Consider the following 23,011-nt stretch of genomic DNA (forward strand, 5'->3'; position numbering starts at 1 on the left):
ATCAGTTGTATCCCAAATGTTTGTGGGAAGCTAGGAAAGAGATTGGTCAGAATTTTGCTGATATCTTTGTATCATTGATTTCTACAGGTGAGGTGTCAAAAGACAGGAGGACTGCTAACATAGTGTCATTATTTAAGAAAATAAGGAAACCAACAGGTAACTATAGATCGGTGAGCCTGACGTCAATGGTGACTAAATTGTTGGAGGGGATTTTTTTGGGAAAGGATCTACATGCATTTAAAAAGACAAGGACTGAAGAGGGCTTTGTACATTGGAGATCACTTCTCACCGATTGGTGTAATTTTTTGAGGAAGTTATGAAGATGATTGACGACGGCAGGACAGTGGATGTTGTCTTTATGGAATTCAGTAAGAAAACCAATATGTTCTACATGGTAGACTGGTTAACAAGGTTAGACTGCCTGGGATCCAGGGAGAGCTCGGCATTTAGATCCAACATTTTCATGAATATTGGAGACAGGGCGTGACAATGGACATTTCTTCATTAAACTTGGAGACCTGTGACCAGTGGCGTGCTGCAAAGATCAATAATGGGTCCACTGCATTTTGTGACTTATACAAATCATTTGCATTTGAGTATATGAAGTATGGTCAGTAAGTTTGTAGATAATAACAAATTTGGTGGCATCGTCGACAGTGAAGAATGATCTCTCAGACTATAACGGGAGTTTGTTTAGGTGAACAGAGGAGTGGCAGATAGAGTATATTTTAGTTACGTGTGAGGTGTTGCATTTTGGGAAGACAAATCAAGTCAAGACATATAGGTAGTGCCCTGTTGAAAGCTGCCAATGAAGGAGAACTCCATAGAAATTATCGAATCCCTATAGTTAGGAAACAGGCTTTTCGGCCCATCGAGGCCACACTGACCCTTTAAACAATATCCCACTGGACAAACACATGCCCTATCACTCTGAGCCTGCATTTCCCATGGCTAATCCACCTCCCCTACACATCCCTGGATACGGTGCGCTATTTAGCATGGCCAATCTACCCTTACCTGTATATCCTTATACTGTCAGAGTAAAACGTAGTACCCGGAGGAAACTCACGCAGACACGGGGAGAATGTGCAAACACCACACAGCCAGTCATTCAAGGATGGAATTAAACCCAGGTCGCTGCCCTGTGAGGCAGCAAAGCTAGACTAGTGGTGCAGGTTCTCCGTTCCTTGAAAGTGCTGTCACAGGTAGATAGCGCAGTGATGAAGGCATTTGGTGATCTTCCCTTTATTGGTGCGTGCTTTGAGTCGAAACATTTGCATGACAAAATCTGTACAGGATATTGGTTTGGCCACTTTTGTAATATTGCCCTTAATTCTGGTTTCCCTGCTGTCGGAAAGGCGTTGTCAAACTTGAAAGGATGCAGCAGAGATTTAAAAGAATGTTGCAGGTGTTGGAGGGTTAGAGTTACAAGGTGAGTTTGAATAGGCTGGGTTATTTTCAAGTGTTGAGGCTGAGGGGTGACCTTAAAGAGGTTTATAAAATCATGGGGGGCATAGATAAGGTAAACAGTCAATGTCTTTTCCCAGGATAGACGAGTCCAAAATTGGAAAACAAAGGTTTAAGGTGAGAGGAGAAAGATTTAAAAAGGGACATGAGGGACAACATTTTCACACAGAGACTGCTGTGTGTATGGAATGAACAGCCAAAAGAGGTGGTGGAGGCAGGTACAGTTACACCATTTAAAAGGCATTTGGATGGATATATGCATAGGAAGTGTGTAGAGGGAGATGGGCCAATTGCTGGCAAGGAGGACGAGATTAATTTAGGATATTGGACGGTATGGATGACCAGACCGAACAATCTTTTTACTTGATGTACATCTCTGAGAGTCTATTGACTCTTGATTGTATAACACTGGAACAGGAGGAGGCTATTCAGCATCTGAATTCTGCCAGTCGGCTTGTTTGCTCAATTACAGAGAGTCATATACAAAAATACATCATTAAGATTTTGATGGTGTTTTACAGAAACAGGGGAAAGGTCTTCAGTCAAGAAAAAGCTGTAAAGAATGTGATGAGGCCATTCAGTCGCTCACCTCAATTCCACAGAAGCAGCAGATGAGCACAGAGCTATTGGAACCGAATACTCAGGAGCAGGAGGCGGACATCTATTTTCACAATCTTGGGATCAGGAGGCAGTCATTCAACTGTTCGAGACTGGGGCACAGGAACAGGAGCCAGTTATTCAACTGCTCGAAACTGGGGCACAGGGAAATCTGGAGGCTACTGAGGCCTGAGGATCCTGTTACCCAGGAACAGGAAGAGGTGACTCACTCCCCACCAGTATGGGACACTGGGAGAGAAGGGGAGTTTGCTTGGAATAAACAGAAATCTATGAATAAGTTGCATTAGTGGTCCATTTAATCCTGCCCCACCATTTACTAAGACCACGGCTGATCTGATGGTGATTCCCTCATTCCATTTTACGGAGATTGTCCTCTCTGCAGCCTCTGTTCCATTTTTTTGCTCATGTTGCCGACACAGATGCTGTAACAACAGTCACCATGACTCATCCATAGGGCTGGGTCTAACCAGATGAGTCAGGATTTGAAGAGTCCAATCAGAAGAATTAAAACACAAAATAAAGGCATAGCCAGATGTTTAGTTCTCTCACATTCGCAATCCAACTCACATGACCAGCCCATCCATGACATATTCAGGATGGAGCACTGTGTATATCCGGCTAGTGCCTGCTGAATGCAACCCAGCTATGTGCAGAGTGAAACTCTGTGCAGCCCACACAAATGCTTGATTTATAATCCTGGGCTAAATGTCCAGCGTGGGGAGCTGTGCAGTCCGCACTGGTTCGTTCATAATTAAACCCAGGTTGTTGCAGTTTTCGGTAACACTGTGTTCGTTCGCAACCCAATGTGGGGAAACTTGCAACCAATGCTGGAACTGACAGGATGTACAGCTCCCATCCATTTACAGCTCCATTACTCCAATGTGTCTTGACAAGGTGTGCTGCAAATATGAAAGTCACTGCGAGGAAGAGATGTAAATGGAAACAATTTAAATACCAATAGTTCTAATTAAGGTGCGTATCACTCTAGTATTTGAAGATGAAATAACTGAGATAATATCCAATGAGATTTTGTAAATGATGCAAACAAGTAAGAGGGGGTGGTAATGTTATAGATGTTGCATTATAAGCCTTCAAATAATCAATGGGAATTAGAAGAACAAATATGCAGGGAGACTGGCGAGACTTGCAGGAGCAATAGGGTTGTCATAATAGGTGATTTTAATTATCCTAACATAGACAGGGACTTCCAGAGGGTTAAGAACTTAGATGGAACGTAATTTGTTAAGTGTGTTCAGGAAAGCCTCCACAAGCAGCATGTAACGGGTCCTACACGGGAAGGGACAAACTCGACCTCCTGTTGGGAAATAGGGCAGGATAGGTGACGGAGGTAAGTGGGCGACCATTTTGGGAAAAGTGACTAGAGCTGTATTAATTTTAAAATAGTTATGGTATGGACAAAAATTGGCCCACAGATTCAAGTTCTAAATTGGGGCAAGGCGAATTTTGTTGGAATTAGGCAGGGGATTGCAGGGCTTGATTGGAGTAGTTTGTTTCCAGGTAAAAGGATCCCGGGCAAGTGGGAGGGCTTCAAAAGTGAGATAGCTCGAGTTCAAGGTCTGCATGTTCCTGTGAGGGTGAAGGGAAAGTGAGGCTGGAAGAGAGAACCCTGCATAACAAGAAATATTGAGGCTCTGACCAGAAAAAAAGGAGGCGTCCCTCAAGTACAGGCGGCTGGGACCAAGGGAATATCTGGAGGTGCACAGGGGATACAGGAGTTTGCTGAAGAAGGAAATCAGCAGGGCTAAAGTGGGGTATGAGATAGCCTTGGCTAAGCAGATTAGGGTGAATCCAAATTCAGTATAGTAAAGAAAAAGAACAACTAGAGAGAGAATACGAAGCCTTAAAATCCAAAATGGGCATGCATGTGTAAAACCTCAAGAGAAGGGTGACGTCCTCAATTTCCCCTCTGTGTTTATCATGAAGAAAGACATGAAGACCTGTGACTTTTGGGAGGTTAGTTGTGATATCTTGGTACAGTCCATATCACAGTAGAGGTGCTGTTGGACATATTAGAATGCACAAAGTCAGATAAATCTCTTGGTCCTGACCAGATATATCTCAGAGCACTGCACGAGGCGAGAGAAGATAGTTCAGGGGTAAGGTCCCGGAAGACTGAGCAGCAGCAAATGTAATGCCCTTATTCAGAAGGGCTGCAAAGAAAAGCCTGGGAAATACAGATCTGTTTCTGGAAACCACTTGAGAAGGTTGGGAGATATAAGATATGCATGCATTTGGGAAGACAGAGTTTGACTTGGAGCAGTCAGCATAGCTTTGTGCATGGCAGATCATGCCTGACAAATTTTGATAGACTTTTTTGAAGAAGTGACCAGGAATGTTGACGAGGGCAGGGTGGTAGACATATTCTATATAGATTTCAGTAAGGCCTTTGATAAGGTTCCACATGGTAGGCCGCTCTGGAAGATTTGATTACATGGCCTCCAATGTAAACTGGCAAATTGGCAACACAGTTGGCTTGACGTTATGAAGCAAATAGCTATGGTAGAGGTACGCTTGTCGGACTGGAGGCCTGTGACTAGTGGAGTGCCTCAGTGGTCGGTCCTGGGCCCATTGCTGTTTGTTATCTATATCAATGATTTGGACAGAGTGCACAACGCAACATTAGTAGGTTTGCAGATGACACTAAATTAGGAGACATCGTTTACAGTGAGGAACGTTATCAGAAATTGCAGCAGTACCTTGATCAGCTGGGGAAGTGGGCTGAGAAATAATAAATGGAGTTTAATATAGATAAGTGTGACGTCTTGCATTTTGGAAAGTCAAATATAGGTAGGAGTTTAATGATGAATGAGAGGGCCTTAAGGAGTGTAATGGAACAAAAGGACGTTGGAGATCAGGTGCACAGTTGTCTGAAATTTGAGTCACAGATACACAGGACAGTGAAGAAGGCTGTTGGCACATTGGCCTTCATCAACGCATTGAATATAGAAGTTGGGACGTTATGTTGCAGTTGTACAGGATGGTGGTAAGGCTGCAGTTGGAGTATTGTGTTCAGTTTTGTTCACCTTGCTCTAGAAAGGATATTATTGAACTAGAAAGTATGCAGAACGAATTTCTGAAGATGTTTCCTGGGCTAGAGGCTCTAAGTTATAGGCAGAGGTTGGACAGATTAGAACTTATTTCATTATACCGTAGGAAACCGAGGGGGTTCTGATAGAAGTATAACTCTTATAAAATCATGAGAGGTGTGCATGGGGTGAATACTTAAAATTTGTTTCCCAAGGTTGGTGAATCGAGGACTAGAGGGCATCAAGTAATGTTTGAAATTGATAAAAAATATAAAAAGGAAACTGAGGGGCAACTTTTTTACATAGAGTCTGGTCCGCATATGCACTGAGCTGTCAGTGGAAATGATTGAGGTGGGTATAATAACAACATTGAAAAGGCAATTGGACAAATACACAGATAGGAAAGGATTAGAGGGATATAGAGCAAGGGCAGGGAAATGGGGTGAGTTTGGATGTACATTTTGATTGCCATGGACCAGCTGGGCCAAATGGACAGTTATACTGGCAGTCTCGTGCAATATGACTGTAAATGAGTACGTTTTGGGGTGGAGACAGGATGGGGGGGGGGGGGGGGTGGGGGTGGGGGGAGACTGAGATAAAATGTCATGGAGGGATATGTTCACAGGTTTCAGAATGAAGACATTTCGATAGAATCATGCAACACTGGTCAGTATTTCGAAGAATTATGAGTGAAAGGGATATTGCTGTGAGTTCAGGCGATGGAGAGTTTTGGATGAGCATTTGTTATGCAGCTTTGTAACTGGAAATGAGGACAGCAGAGTCTTCACCTCACTGGGCTGAATCTAACAAAAAACTGTCGCAGTGACATTTTCAATAAGTGTGACAGAGGGGTTGTCTGCACGAGGCTGAGCTCGTTTCCTGGTGCTATCTTACCAAACTCATCTCATTAACTACCCACCCCACTCCATAGTGTCCCTCTCATATAATTCCAGCCCCATTCTGCCACCCATCATGAGTGGAGGTACTCACAATCGCCCGGATGCCCCTGGATATTCTGTAATCCGTGACACTGGTGCCATATTTAAAAGGCCAATGGGTACATGGTTGCGCTTTCTCAGTTTGGAGCTGCCCTGCACATATTCCCCAAGCATGGCAGCGAAGTGGAAATTACACCACGGTTTGTCGACAGCAGCACGGAGGTCCTGGTGGATGGGCTAGAATAAAAGGGGACCATGCTCTTCCCAGAGGGGGCCACACGACCAGACCCACCGAGCATGGTCTGTTCTCACCACCCAGCTCAGTTCAATATCTGCAGTCTGAAGAAATGTCCATCAATAGAGGACAAGCATCAATAACCTTTCCCACTCTGTCAGGATAAGGGTCACCATATTCTCTCTGATCCCTCACACTCACTGTATATCTGTTATAGCACCGACCCCGAACAAGGCTCATGGTCCACCACTCTCACTGCTGCATGCAGCACCTTCCCTCTCTTTCTCTCTTGCCTTTCTAATGCCCCCCACATAGTTATAGGATATTCTGGGGAATGCCAATTATGGGATATTCTAGGTATTATTCCAACTTATTCCCAGTTTCAGGAAAACGGCTGTGTCCCAGTGTGTAACACGAAAGAGGATGGAGTAGAGATGTTCGTTTTTCAAATCACACACAATTAAAATCCATCATGAGGCCATTCAGTACTTCAAATATGTTCCAATATTCAATACGTTTGGGGGTGATCTGATGGTTTTCTCAGCTCCATGTTACAGGAACTTTCAGTCATTCAACCCCCAGGTTCCTGTTACCGAGCAGACGATTCTCAGACACTTCATACCCCGGGTTTCTTCCAGCATGTGTTCATAAGGCATTTCCCATGGGGACGGACTCTCCTTACAATATATTTCATCTGATTTATAAATTCATGCAATAATCAGCATGCTTTCCACAGACCAATCAAAAATATGCACTTATTTTATGGTTATCCATGTCCAATCACAATTAATCATGCTGGTTATTTCACTTGTCTCACCTTATTGTATTCAGCCAAAGACAGCTTCCAAACACTTGTCTCATTATAAAATACAATTTCTAGCAGAGAACATTTTTGTCTCAAATACACCTTTTTCCTTGTCATTAAAATTTCTCTTGCCCTTTTTCTGCGGCTGATTCTGTGTGTAGCAGTTGCACCGTCTCCCACTAAGTTGGCTGGATGGTTGGTTTGTGGTGCAGAGGGAGGCCACCAGCGCAGGTTCAATTTCCCACACTGACAGAGGTTACCATGAAGGGGATGCTCTCTCAACCTCACCCCATCACCCGTGTGGTGACCTTCAACGTAAACCACCACGAGTGGTCTCTCTAATAAGAGTTATTTGGGACTCTAATATATCAATATTAGCATTTTAATTCTTTAGCAAAATTTTTTATTGAAAAAGATATTTTTATTATTATATTAAACCAATAACAAAACAACTCAAATAACTGAACAAAGTTACACCCATGTGCATGTATATACAAAATAAGTTAGTCTCTAAACAGACAGAAGAAAAACAAAAATAAACAATAAATAATAAATAAATAATACGGTTCAGCATAACAAAGCGATAGCTCTTGTTCTTCGAGAGCATTAACTGATACACATGCATACGTTCATAATTCCTAATATGTGATTCATTAGACAATATCATCATGACTATACAAAAGTCCTTTTTAGAGTGGCAGATAAGCCTGTATCGCGGTAATCCAAAAAGGGTTGCCATACCTTACACAAATCTCTGCGTTTCGGCGCACCATACTGGTGAGAAAGTCCAAAGGGATATTCTCCATGACGACCTTACAACTACCCAATAGACCCGGAGGTTTATCAGACATCCAAAACAACAGAATATTTTTTCTAGCACAGGAAGTATGGGGGATTTATGAAAGGAATATTGTGCATCAGTATTTACTATGGAAAATGATATGGAAGATATAAAATGTAGGGAAATAGATGGTGACACCTTGCAAACTGTCCATATTACAAGGAGGTACTGCTGGATGTCTTGAAACGGGTAAAGGTGGATAAATCCCCAGTACCTGATCAGGTGTACCCTAGAACTCTGTGGGAAGCTAGAGAAGTGATTGCTGGGCCTCTTGCTGAGATATTTGTAATATGGATAGTCACAGGTGAGGTGCCGGAAGACTGGAGGTTGCCAAACGCTGTGCCATTGTATAAGAAGGGTGTTAAGTACAAGCCAGGGAACTATAGACCAGTGGACCTGACGTTGGTGATGGGCAAGTTGTTGGACGGAATCGTGAGGGACAGGATGTGCATGTATTTGGAAAGGCAAGGACTGATTAGGGATAGTCAACATGGCTTTGTGTGTGAGACATTATGTCTCACAAACTTGATTTAGTTTTTTGAGGAAGTAACAAAGAGAATTGATGAGGGCAGAGGGGTAGATGTGGTCTATATGGACTTCAATAAGGGTTTTGATGAGGTTCCCCATGGGAGACTGAATGGCATGGTTCGATCTCATGGAATACATGGAGAACTAGCCATTTGGATACAGAACTGGCTTAAAAGTAGAAGACAGAGGGTGGTAGTGGAGGGTTGTTTTAAGACTGGAGGCCTGTGAAAAGTGCAGTGCCACAATGATCGGTGCTGGATTCACTACTTTTTGTCATTGACATAAATGATTTCGATGTAAGCATAAGAGGTACAATTAGTAAGTTTGCAGATGACACCAAAATTGGAGGTGTAGTGAAGAGCGAAGAGGGTCACCTCAGATTGACCAAATGGTCAATGGGCTGAGGAGTGGCAGATGGAATTTAATTCAGATAAATGCGAGGTGCTGAATTTTGCGAAAGAAAATCTTAGCAGGACTTATACACTTAATGATAAGGTCGCAGGGATTGTTGCTGAACAAAGAGACCTTGGAGTGCAGGTTCATAGCTCCTTGAAAGGGGAGTTGCAGGTAGATAGGATAGTGATGAAGGCGTTTCCTTTATTGGTCAGAGTAAAGAGTACAGGAGTTGTAAGATCATGTTGCGGCTGCACAGGACACTGGTTAGGCCAGTGTTGGAATGTTGCGTGCAATTCTGGTCTCCTTTCTATCGGAAAGATGTTGTGAAACTTGAAAGGGTTCAGAAAAGATTTCATGGATGTTGCCAGCATTGAAGGATTTGAGCTACAGAGAGAGGCTGAACAGACTGGGGCTGTTTTCCCAGGAGCGTCGGAGGCTGAGTGCTGACATTATAGAGTTTTACTAAATTATGATGGGCATGGATAGGATAAATAGGTAAAGTCTTTTTCCTGGGGTCGGGGAGTCAGAACGAGAAGGTATAGGTTTAGGGTGAGAGTGGAAAGATATAATAGAGAACTACGGGGCAACTATTTCACACAGAGAGTGGTACGTGTATGGAATGAACTGCCAGGTGATGTTGGGGAGGCTGATACAAGTGCAACATTTAAGAGGCATTTGGATGGGTGAATGAATAAGAAGGGTTTGGAGGGATATGGGCCGGGTGCTGGCAGGTGGGACTAGATTGGGTTGGGATATCTGGCCGGCATGGACGGGTTGGACGGAAAGGTCTGTTTCCATGCTGTACATCTCTATGACTCTAGACCCTATGACTTACATTGATCTCTGTTTTTTGTTGCACCATGTTGGTGTGAAAGTCCATGATGACCTTACAAAGTCCTAACAGACCCGGGGAGTTTTCAGACATACAACACAACATAATACTTTCCCTAGCCCAGAAAGTAAATATTTTTTTTCCTATGTGCATCTGTGTAAGATTTTCTGGGCAGGCCCAGGAAAAGAGAAACCGGGTCCATCTCCAATTCGGTCCCCAGGACTCACTCTACCACGCCTAACGCAGTGCTCCAATATATACGAGGCCTGCAGCAGGACCACATGCAATGAGTAAGAGTGCCTGTAGTCATTCTGCATTTAGGACACGCTGAAGATAATCCCACTTTGAATTTTGAGAGAAACCCTGTGAAGAATTTTCAACTGCATGGAATGGGTCCTATTTCAGATCAAAATCCTTGGAGCATTTTCACAAATATCCTCCCATGTCTCCGAAGAGATCTAAACCCCCAACTCTTTCGCACAGACGTCACGAAGCTGCACAGTCTTGTCTGAGGGGACACACTCCAACAAATGGTAAAGGGTACTGACGGAGAGTATATTATTTACAATAATCACCTGCTTCTCTGTATTTGATCTGTAAGTTTCTTTTAAAATTGTGTTTTTTAATCAAATCTCTAATCTGGAAAACAAACAGAAGAAGTCTCTACTCCGTAGTCCATACTTACGAGTTACTTGATCAAACGGTATCATTGTTTCTCCTTCAAGTACACGTGGTGGCTCAGTGGTTTGCACTGCTGACTCACCGCACCAGGGTCACAGGTTTGGTTCCAGCCTTGGGTGACTGGCTGTGTGGAGTTAGTATAGTCTCAACTGTGACTGCGTAGGTTTCCTCCCACAGTCACAAACATGTGCAGGTTAGATGACTTGGCTATTGCTCAATCGCTCATCGTGTTCCAGGATCTGTAAGTTGGGGCATTAATCAGGGTAAATATAAGATGGGAGTGGAACGGATGTGGGTGGGTTACTCTTCAGAGGATCGAAGTGGACTTGCTGGGCCAAAGGACCTGTTTCCACACTGTAGGGTTACTACTAATTCTAAATCACCCAAACAAGGTATCCCCTACGCTGCCCACAGTTTAAACCTAGAATCCATTATCCCTGGTATACCAATTATAGGGTAAGAAACATGGTTTTGGCTGTATTGCCTCGATCTGACGCATTGTCCTTCAAGTTTTAACAGTATTGATAATCATTATTTTATGACAATATTCCATAAATGTTGTCATTTTATCTAAGAACATCAGACTAATAAGGGTTCACTTTGTCTGAGAGCGCTCAATGTCAAGTCATATTGATGCCGAGACCTCAGCGGCCCAGGCACTAACATACGATTAAAAAAAAACTTAATTGATTGCTTTTAATCGGGGAGTTCTACTCCTCACAATCTGTGGGGCAGTTGCAATTTTATTAGCTAGATAAAGAATCGTTTATGGTGCCAAATAAAAGAGCTAAATCAGCCATTATGTTTCCGAAATATCTGTCTTGGAAACATCATAGAAAGCATTCGCACGGGGTGAAGGAAATGAGGAAGGACATTCATTTTCATAAAAGCTATCGGACCCAGCCAGGATATTGAAAATGCCTCCCATCTTTGAAGGTCTTGTTTAATTTTGTCAAACAAATGGACATAGTTCACATTAAATAAATGATCAAAGACAAATGTAATGAATATACTGAAATAGGGAAACCACCGCCATGACCATTTAAAAGGAAACTAGGATTTGCCCTCAGTATCAGGTATTTCCCCAAGACCTCCCATAGGCTTGGCCTCCAACTTTGTAAAATTAATCTTATTGCCCGGAAAGTCAACAAGCGAATTAATGCATTGCATCACATGAACTACCGAAATTGCGGGATTTGACTAAAAACATAAGACTAGAAAGTACATTTTTCCTCTTGACTGGACGATGGCTCCGCTTCTTGTTCCAGGTACACCATTTAAGCACACCATTATCCATCACATACTGTAGCAACATTTGAGCTCTAGAGAGGAAGAACTCGAATTACACATCACTGATCATGAATGAAAAAAGACTCATAGAGCTTAAAAACAACACAAACTAAGACTACTACATCTAACAAGCTCTCAAAACTTTCCAAAACTAAACACACAAAAAACAAAAAATGAAACAAAATCCAAAGTGCCAATGACACTCCATCGGGAATTTACCCCACGCCCGACCAGTGGGGACGGTTACATAGCCCAAAACGTCAGTTTTTCTGCCCGCTACCAATATGACATCCAGGGCAATTAACAACAAAAGTCGTGCTTCAACTGCTCTTTGGTTGATATTTAATCATCACAAGTACCTTTGTAACCCGCTCCAGCTTGAGCCGCACCCCAGACACAAGCCAGGAAAGAGAAAAAGAGAAGTAATACTAATGAAGAAGTAAAAACTGAGTACTCTACCCAGCCCCGACTACAATTTAACACTGGTTAATACCAGAAAAATCCAAGAAAATTTCTTTAAGAGAGAAACATAATTATTGAAACATCTATCTTACTTTAAAATGTCACAAAGTTTTCACTTTCTCTGGAGTGTCAGACGAGTGTATGGATCCATTGAAAGCAATATGGAGCACCGCTGGGTACATTAAGGAATACTGAATCCAGAGTTCCCTTACTCTTCTCTTGATATCATCAAAAGATTTTCTTTCCTGAATCACCGCCGTTGAAAAGTCCTGAACGAACATAATCCTGGAGCCCTCATGAATAAAAGCAATCGGATCTTTCCCCTGGGTTCTGGAAATTCCATCAGTCTTTGTTTATCCCCATAAATATGTAACCGCACAAGGACAGGGCGAAGGCGTTGGTCTGAGTCTGACCTCCGCACCATAACCCGACGAACTGTTTCAGTCTTCCCCTGTCCCTTTTCAGTTTTGAAGTGAAGGAATCGCGGCAGCCAGTTCTCAATAAACTCACCCGCTGACCACCATCCGTCCAGTCCAGCAAACGGACGCTGTGAACATTCTTCATCCTACCCCTGTTCTCGAGGTGGCCGTCATGTTCAGTTAAGGTATGGACCTGGCTTTCAAAGGCGAGGATCCTCTCCTGAAAGGAATTGATCGCGGTCTCTGTCACTGCAGTTTGGGGCTTGACATCGTCTGTTCTGGTTCCAAGGCTGTCAAGTTGCTGCTCATGTTTTTGGGGAACGGCTGAGAGCGGCTCTAGCCACGGCTGAACCCTTCTTCAATCATGGCTTCAATCATTTCACGTAACTTGGTGAACTCAGTGACCAAGGCCTGGTGAGTAACTGGGTCTATTGAACGAGCAGAGTGGGTTGCAGCTACAGCCTCAGGCAGGCTCGATGCTACTGACGGGTGCACCGTGTGTTGGGACTTACTCGATCCTTTCCCACGTTTTGTCATTGCCACTTGATAAAACGGGATGACTAAAGATTCTATCGCTCTTTTAGTGTTGCGTTTTATGTAAATGGGATGCGATGGGTTAGAGAACCACTTTGCCCTTGCTGCGATGCAGAGCCCAGCAAAGCAGACCTTCCGGATCGCCGCCATCTTGGATTCCCACTTAATGTTTTATCAATATTATCATTTAATTTTGCATTATATTCCTGGATGTTCTGGACCCGTGTAATTTGATACCACTGTCTACATTTTCCCCTACACTGCAGATTGCTGCCCATTCCTCGATAATCCTTGACTCTGTTGTTATTCATGAACCTTCTGTCGGTGCCTCAAAAATATTCAATATTTCTGCCTCCAATAGTATGTTGAGAAAACAATTATAAACATTATGATCTGAGTGTGAGATTTGTTTTTTTGTGTCTCCTTATCTGAGAAAAGATATAATTACATTGAAAGCAGTTCAGAGATGTTTCATTTCATGTATTCCTGGGGTGAAGGGCTTATATTATGAAGGCTTTTAAAGGTTACTCTTGGAATGAGAATGAAACATACAAGACGTTGATAAGAGTGGATTAGGGATGTACCAATGAGATTGTCATTGTCATAGAATCTCTACAGTGTGGAGGCAGGGCATTACGTCCATTACGTCCACACTGATGCACCAAACAGCATCCTACCTGGACGTGCCCTCCTACCTTATCCATGTAACCCTACATTTCCCATAACTAACCCACCTAACCTACACATCCCTGCGCACTATGGGCAATCCAATTTAAAGTGCACATCTTTGGACTGTGGCAGGACATTGGAGCACTGGGAGGAAACCCACACAGGTATGGGGAGGATGTTCAAACTCCACAGAGAGGGTCGCCCGAGGTTGGAATTGAACCCAGCTCCTTGGTGATGTGAGGAAGCAGTGCTATCCACAGATCCACCATACTCCTCCGTTAGTTCTGTGAGTAACTTGTGGCTGACTAAAGAAATCTGCCTGACTTGTTCTTATCAATGAACCTGACCCAGTCTGAGACCTTTATCATCGGCCATATCACCAAGCTGGTTACATTTACAATTTGTTGTGAGCAGTGGAGTGGTGGGACTAGAAAAGGAAATAGTGACACTCTTCATTCTCAGTCACAAATGGAGTGAGAAGAAATTCACAAAGTGGGAATTCAGTCAAGTGGAAATCCTCTTTCCTAGAAGTTTGGGATGGCTGAATCTTTATATTATATCGAGACTGGCTTCGTCTGATTTTCCATAGACAGGTGAATCAGGGATAATGGTGCATGGAGAGAAAAGTGCAGAAGGGAGCACAATGAGATGAGCCATGACCTTACTTCCTGGTGGAGTCGTGTTAAAAGGTCGATTGGCCCACTCCTATCCCTCAGCCCTGTCTTCTGATGTTCCATTCAGCCCTTCGGACCTGCGAATCGAGGCCACTCCGATGGTTAGGTGTAATTTTGGAAAATCCAGGCTGGATCAGGAAGTGACCCTCACCCCCAATCCCTGTTTCCAGCCTTCCCATCTCTGTAACTTCTGCTCTATATTTAAGTCATGTCCCAGACCCAAATTCGCTGTGACTACAGCCCCAAACCCCACCCAGGGTTAACTCAAACAAATCCTCTGCTCATCCGAATGTAGCATTTACACAACACAACTTCCAGGAAAATACTCAGTTACTTTCCAAAAGCATAACATATGAAATTATTAAAGAGGAACAACAGTAGGCTATTTGGCCCCTCAAGCTTGCCCTGTCATTTAATGCAGACATGGCTGATGTACTCCAGGACTCGACTCCACTTTCTTGCCGACTCCTTGAGGAGAGTGAATGAGGTATATACCCGCTGGGTGTTTGTACAATCCAAATTTGTTGTCCCTCCACACCTTTTCGGGTCAGGGAATTCCAGACATTCACTACTTTCTGAGAGAATACATCACTTTGCATCTCAGACTGAAATCCATGTTCCATATTCGGTATCTATCTCCTCAAGTTCGGGACTCTACCCAGGAATGGTAACAACTTCTCAACATCTACAGTGTCAACCCCTCTCTGTGTCTTGTATTTTTCAGCAGTATCACTCCCAGTTACTTGCTGCATCAGCTTGCTAACTTTATGTTTCAGACACAGGAAGACTCCAATCCCATCGTACTGCTCCTTTTCTGTAAGTCCTCTCAAGTAAATAACAGCCTGCCTTTGGTTCTCAATGTCATCCACAAACTCGGATGTATGTTGCACTCAACTCCCTCTTTCAGGCTATCAGTATAGATTGTAAATAACTGATGCCATTGGACTCATAGCTGTGGTTCTCCAGCAATTGCCCTTTATCATGAAGATTCATTAATCCTGACTCTCCGATTTCTATGTGCGAACCAATCATCATCCCATGTTAATTCATTATCCATCATCCTACGACCTTCTGTCATGTGTAAGAACTTTTATATTGTAATACTTTGTGGAAAATCTCTGGAAAGCCTGGTGTCTACCAGATCCCCTTTATCCAGTCTGCTTGTTACATTCTCAGGCATCTCCAGAAATACTTTTGCATAATTCTACAGGGCAAAGTATAATTTTCCTTTGACAAACCCACTCGGACCCTGCGTGAAGCTTTTCTAAATGTCCATGCTGGCCAAGTTTTCCAAATTAAGCTCGTCCCACCTGCCTTCATTTGGCCCATGTGCCTCTAACTGTTTCCCATTCATATGTTTGTCCAAATGAGTTTTAAATTTTGTACCTGTACTGGCATCTAGCACACTTCCTCTGACAGCTCATTCCATACCCAACCACCCTCTGTGTAAAAAAGTTGACCCTTCGTTCCTTTTAAAGCTTTCGTCTTTCACCTAAAACTTATGCCTTCTATGGCTGAACTCCCCCATGCCGTTGGCAAGATCTTGGCTATTCACCCTATCCATATCACTGATGGTTTTCGAAACTTTTACAATGTCACTACCCAACCTCCTACACTCCATCTGATACTAATTTCAAGAACAAGCATTTAAAGATAAGCACTGCAAATTTAAACAATATTAAACATGACAGGTAAACAATACTCAGATCAACTTCATATGGTGATTTGTTTTTCTCCATATTACAATACTAAGGCAGCATGAAACGATTACTAGTGCCAATAAGAAGTCAAACACCTGGATTCCTTTGTCTAAAGGGGGCGATGATCTCGACAGTGAAAACATATCTATGGCCAGATTTATATAATGCCACATAGTTAACATTCTCCCTCTTGGTCTCCCTATGACCTTGTGTGGTTGTGTCATCTTTATCTTGCAGTCAATAGAGAGAACCCCTTTCCCCCATTCACACCTTAATTAAACACATTTTACATCATCCACTCGTTCACCAGTGCTAAAATCCCGTTTATCTTTCTCCCACCCTGTTTTGCCTGTCAACCATCCCAGCTCTGACAAGGGATTAAAAATCCCAGGTTCCAATCCTCTTCAGTTCTGAAGAAGTGCCACACTGGGCTTGAAATGCTAACGCTGTTTCTCTGTCTCTGCAGATGGTGACAGGCCTGGTGAGTTTCTCCAGAAATGAATAGGCACAGAACAAATTTTCACTAGAACAAATAAATATGGATACTGGAAATAAAAATACAAAAATTGCTGGAGAAACTGGGAGCTTTGTAAAGGATCACTGGACCTAAAAGTTTACCTCTGCATTCATTCCAGAAGATGCTGCAACATTTTCAGTAATTTCTTCAGCAATTTCTATTTTTGGACAATTTCCAAAGAAGGATGTCAATGATGATCAAGCATCCCGTCCAACCTGGAGCGCCGTACACTGGGAACTGAACGATAATGCATGGTGGACAAGTTCCTTGACTCTGAAACTGCATACGACTGACATCACTGACACTACAGAGCTCTTAATCATGGTCAGGGAGAAAAACAGAGGAAAACACATTCACTTCAAATACCGAAGTTGACATTGTGGAAAAGAAACGATTTAGGTTATTACCTTAAATGGATTGAGATAAAGTAACAAATTGGGGGCGTGACACCAGGCAGATGCCATCAGCAGAATGAGAATATGAAAATGGAACTGTTACCGCATCAGAAACCAGGTTAGATCACTGAATACAGGGCTGATGCCAATGTCGGAATCACGTGCACCTAAACCTGTTGACAACCCACACATGACTGGTTGCATTCCAAACAGCAGAAATAACGTCTGATGGAGAAGGGGAAATGATCCCAAGACTAACAGATCGGATCTAAGCTCTGTCGTCCTGCTAAATCCAATCATAAATGTCGATGGATTATTAAATAATTTACTGGAGCAGAGGACGCCACAAATATCCTCATCCTAAATATCGTAACAACTCTAAATCAGTGAAAAAAAGTCAAGGATATGGTGTCTGCACTACCCTCAGCCAGAGGTGTTGACTGGATGATCAAACTCACACTCATCATGATGCCCACACACTCACAGATGCCAGTATTCAAGCAATTCGATTTGCTGTACGTGACATGAAATAACAGCTGGACACAGTAGATACGATAAAGACAATGGGCCCTGAAATCATTCCTGCAATGGGAGTGAAGACTTGTGCTGCACAACAAGCCGCATCCCTGGGGAAGCTGTTTCGTTCCAGCTCTAACTCTGACATCTCCCTGCCAGTGTGGAAAATTACTCAGCTATGTCCAGTCCCCGAAGAGGAGAATAATTACAATCTGACCAATTGCCACCTCGAACTCCCATCACGACAGTCAAACTGGTGGGAATTATTTTTGACAGAGCTGTCAAGTAGCACCCAAATAATCGGGTCCGTGTGGTTTCCGACAGGTCCCCATGTGGAGATGATATTGTTGTGGAAATATCATTGGATTACGAATCCAGACGAGGATAATGCTCTGGCAGCTGGTGGAAGTTAAAAATAATTAATAAAATATCGAGTCCGAAAATCTGGTGTCAGTAATATTGAGCTTTTGTCCAATGTTGATTTCAAACATTGATTTCCTTCCACATTGTTATTCTGGAAGTGAATCTCCCGTGCTTTCCTAGTCTGGCCTATTCCAGGCGCACAGATCAACTCTTCAATGGTCTCTGAATCGGCCAAGTAAGACACTCAATCGTATCAAACTGCTCTGAGGTCTTAAAGGATAAAGCCGGACAGAACACCTGGCACCAACCTCGTTATCAGAAAATGGAACGGGAAACACAGTCCGGTTGATCCTGCAGAGGCCTCCTTCCTAACATCTGAGAGCTTGTGACAACATTTACAGAGCATTCCCACAGACTGCACACAAACATCCGGAAGGGAGGGGGTCATTCAATACGTTGAGCTTTCCTCATGCTAGTTCATGACCGAATATCTCCTCAATGCAGTTTTCCCCATACAATGTTCATATCCCATAATATGTTTAAACATTGCGAAATTTAAAACAAGAACTGATGTAATGCTTTTGGCCCATCAAGTTTGCTTCTCTATTCAATATACACGCGGTTCATTGATAAGGCTTGTGTATTAAATACGATTTGACTGTTTTCTTTAAAGTGAACTATCATTCCTGCTTCCAATCTGTCTCACACTGTCAATGCTTGATATATTTTCTTGGACTGGTGAGGCCAGAAATAGGGCGATAATGGACTTGAACTTGTGGCTGGGGAACTGGTCCAGGAAGCAATGATTTAAATTCTTGGATCACTGGGGTAAGTTTTGTGGTCAGCATAAATTATACAAGAGAGATGGTTTGCACCTTAATAGGTTGGGGGACCAGCATTCTGGCAGGCAGGTTTGCTACTGCAACACAGCTGCATTTAAACTAAGTAGTGGGGCGGAGGGGAAGGGACAAACTGAATGTTTAAGAAGGAAATTGAAGAGAAAGTTAGAAAAAGGGAAGTTAAGAAAGACAACTGTATCAATGACGCAGAAAACTCAAAAAGGGATCATGTTGTAAGGTTGAGTGAAATAGGAGTTTTTGGGAAGGGTGAGGATAAGTAACAAATTAAAAATACTATATATGAATGCAGGAAGCGTTAGAAATAAGATGGATGAGCTTGAGGCTCTTTTGGAAATTGGCAGATACGATATTGTGGAGATAACTGAGACGTGGCTTCAAGTGGACAGGGCCTGGGAAATGGATATCCAAGGCTACACGTGCTATCGTAAGGACAGACTGACAGGCAGAGGGGGTGGGGTGGCCACGTTGGTAAGGGATGATATTCAGTCCCTTGCGCGGGAGGACCGAGAATCAGGGGATGTAGAGTCAGTGTGGATAGAGCTGAGAAATTCTAAGGGTAAAAAGACCCTCTTGGGAATTATCTACAGGCCCCCAAACAGTAGTCTGGATGTCGGGTTTAAGTTGAATCAGGAGCTGAAATTGGCCTGTCGCAAAGATTTTACCACAGTTGTTATGGGAGATTTCAACATGCAGGTAAACTGGGAGAATCAGGATGGTATTGGACCTCAAGAAAGAGACTTTGTGGAGTGCCTCCGAGATGGATTCTTAGAACAGCAAGTGCTGAAGCTTACTAGGGAGTAGGTAATTTTAGATATGGTATTATGCAACAAACCAGAATTGATCAGGGACCTCGAAGTGATGGAGCCATTGGAAAGTAGTGACCATAATACAATAAGCTTCAATCTGCAATTTGAAAGGGAGAGGGTACAATCGGAAGTGGCAATATTTCAGTTTAATAAAGGGAACTATGGAGCTGTGATGGGGGAGCTGGCCAAAGTTCAAGGTGCAATGCTTTAGCAGGGACGACAGTGTAGTAGCAATGGCGAATATTTCTGTGTATAATGCAGAAGATGCAGGATCAGTTCATTCCAAAAAGGAAGAAAGATCCCAGGAGGACGCAAGGGTGGCCGTGGCTGACGAGGGAAGTTATGAAACATATAAAGTTAAAAGAGAAAAAGTATAACGTAGCAAAGATAAGTGGGAAAACGGAGGACTGGGAAGCTTTTACAGAAAAACAGAGGATTACTAAGAAGGAAATACGTAGAGAAAAAATGAGGTACGAAGGTAAACTGGCCAAAAATATTAAGGAGGGTAGTAAACGCTTTTTTAGGTATGTGCAAAGCAAAAAAATGGTTAAGACTAAAATTGGGCCCTTAAAGACAGAAACAGGGGAACATATTACAGAGAACAAAGAAATGGCAGAAGAATTAAATTGGTACTTCAGATCTGTGTTCACTGGGGAAGACACAAGCAACGTCCCTGAGGTAACAGTAGCTTAAGGACCCGAACTGAAGGGAATTTATATTTGTCAGGAATTGGTGTTGGAGAGACTGTTAGATCTGAAGGTTGATAAGTCCCCGGGGCCTGATGGTCTACAACCCAGGGTACTGAAGGAGGTGGCTCGAGAAATCGTGGATGCGTTGGCGATTATTTTCCAGAATTTCATAGATTCAGGATCAGTTCCTGCGGAATGGAGGTTGGCTAATGTTGTACCACTTTTTTAAAAAGGTGGGAGAGAGAAAACAGGAAATTATAGACCAGTTAGTCTGACCTCAGTGGTGGGAAAGATGCTGGAGTCAATTATAAAGGACGAACTTACGACACATCTGGATCGTAGTAACAGGCTAGGTCAGAGTCAGCATGGATTTATGAAGGAGTGTGAGGGAGTGCTGCATTGTCGGAAGGTCAGTGTGGAGTGAGTGCTGCATTGTCAGAGGGTCAGTGTGCAGGTAATGCTGCATTGTCAGAGGGTCAGTGTGCAGGTAGTGCTGCATTGTCAGAGGGTCAGTGTGGAGGGAGTACAGCATTGTCAGAGGGTCAGTGTGGAGGGAGTGCTGCATTGTCAGAGGGTCAGTGTGCAGGTCGTGCTGCATTGTCAGAGGGTCAGTGTGCAGGTAGTGCTGCATTGTCAGAGGGTCAGTGTGGAGGGAGTACAGCATTGTCAGAGGATCAGTGTGGAGGGAGTGCTGCATTGTCGGAAGGTCAGTGTGGAGTGAGTGCTGCATTGTCAGAACGTCAGGATGAAGGGATTGCTGTGCAGGGAGAGGGTCAGTAGTGATGAAGTGTGCACTCTCTGACGGTCCGTACTAATGGATCGCCATGCTGTCAGAGTGTCGCACTGTGAGAGGGTTACTACTGACGGAGCGCTGCACTGTGAAAGGGTTAGAACTGAGGGAGCAACGCACTCTGAGTGGATGAGTAGTGAGGGATCACCATGCTGTGAGGGGTCAGTACTGAGGGAGTTCCATGCTATCTGTCGGACAGTCTGTACTGAGTGATTGCTGCACTGCCAGAGGGTCAGTACTGCGAGAGTGATGCACACTCAAAGGGTCATTACTGAGGGAGAGCTACACGGTCAGTGTGTCAGTTCTGAGGGAGTGTTGTTTCAGAGGGTCAGTACTGAGGGAGTGCTGCACTGCCAAAGGGTCAGTACTGAGGGAGTGCTGGACTATCAGAAGTGCAGGAATGAGGCAGTGCCGCACTGTCAGATTGTCAGTACTGAGGGAGTTCTGCTCTGCCGGAGGGTTGGTACTGAGAAAATGCCACGTTATCGGAGGGTCAGTACCGAGGGAGTGCTGCACTGTAAGAGCATCTGTATTGAGGGAGTGCCACATTGTCGGAGGGTCAGTACTGAGGGGATGCCACACTGTATGAGTGTCAGTACTGAGGGAATGCTGCACTGTGGAAATGTCAGGACAAAGAGAGTGCTGCAGAGTTAGAGGGTCAGTACTGAGGGAAAGCTGTTGTGTCAAAGCGTCATTTCTGAGAGCGTGCTGCAGGGTCAAAGGAGCAGTGCTGAGGGAGAGCTGTATTGTCAGAGGGTCAGTACTGAGGGAGCGCTGCACTGTCAGAGCGTCAGTACTGAGGGAGCGCTGCACTGTCAGAGGGTCAGTACTGAGGGAGCGCTGCACTGTCAGAGGGTCAGTACTGAGGGAGAGCTGCACTGTCAGAGGGTCAGTACTGAGGGAGAGCTGCACTGTCAGAGGGTCAGTACTGAGGGAGCGCTGCACTGTCAGAGGATATAGAACATAGAACATAGAACAATACAGCACAGAACAGGCCCTTTGGCCCACGATGTTGTGCCGAACATTTGTCCTAGCTTAAGCACCCATCCATGTACCTATCCAATTGCCGCTTAAAGGTCACCAAAGATTCTGACTCTACAACTCCCACAGGCAGCGCATTCCATGCCCCCCCCCCTCCCCCCCCCCACTCTCTGGGTAAAGAACCGACCCCTGACATCTCCCCTATACCTTCCACCCTTCACCTCAAATTTATGTCCCCTTGTAACACTCTGTTGTACCCGGGGAAAAAGTTTCTGACTGTCTACTCTATCTATTTCCCTGATCATATTATAAACCTCTATCAAGTCACCCCTCATCCTTCTCCGTTCCAACTAGAAAAGGCCTAGCACTCTCAACCTATCCTTGTACGACCTATTCTCCATTCCAGGCAACATCCTGGTAAATCTTCTCTGCACCCTCTCCAAAGCTTCCACATATTTCCTAAAGTGAGGCGACCAGAACTGCACACAGTACTCCAAATGTGGCCTAACCAAAGTCCTGTACAGCTGTAACATCACTTCACGACTCTTGAATTAATCCCTCTGCTAATGAACGCTAATACACCATAGGCCTTCTTACAAGCTCTATCCACCTGAGTGGCAACTTTCAAAGATCTATGAACATAGACCCCAAGATCCCTCTGCTCCTTACTAAGAACCTTACTAAGAACCTTACCGTTAACCCTGTATTCCGCATTCTTATTTGTCTCTGGGATTCCCTATCTCTGTGTGAGAGATAGGGAATCCCAGAGAGTTGCCGAGTGTGTGCGAGAGATAGTGAATCCCAGAGAGCCTCCGAGTGTGTGTGATAGAATCCCAGAGAGTCCACGAGTGCGTGTGCTAGAATCCCAGAAAGTCCCCGTGAGTGTGTGAGAGATAGTGAATCCCAGGGTGTCCCCGAGTGTGTGTGAGAGATAGGGAACTCCAGAGGGTCCCCAAGT

The sequence above is a fragment of the Chiloscyllium plagiosum genome, unplaced genomic scaffold (genome assembly GCF_037043375.1).
Source record: "Chiloscyllium plagiosum isolate Xiang-an unplaced genomic scaffold, Cpla_swu_hap1 HiC_scaffold_51, whole genome shotgun sequence".
Taxonomy (NCBI): Eukaryota; Metazoa; Chordata; class Chondrichthyes; order Orectolobiformes; family Hemiscylliidae; genus Chiloscyllium; species Chiloscyllium plagiosum.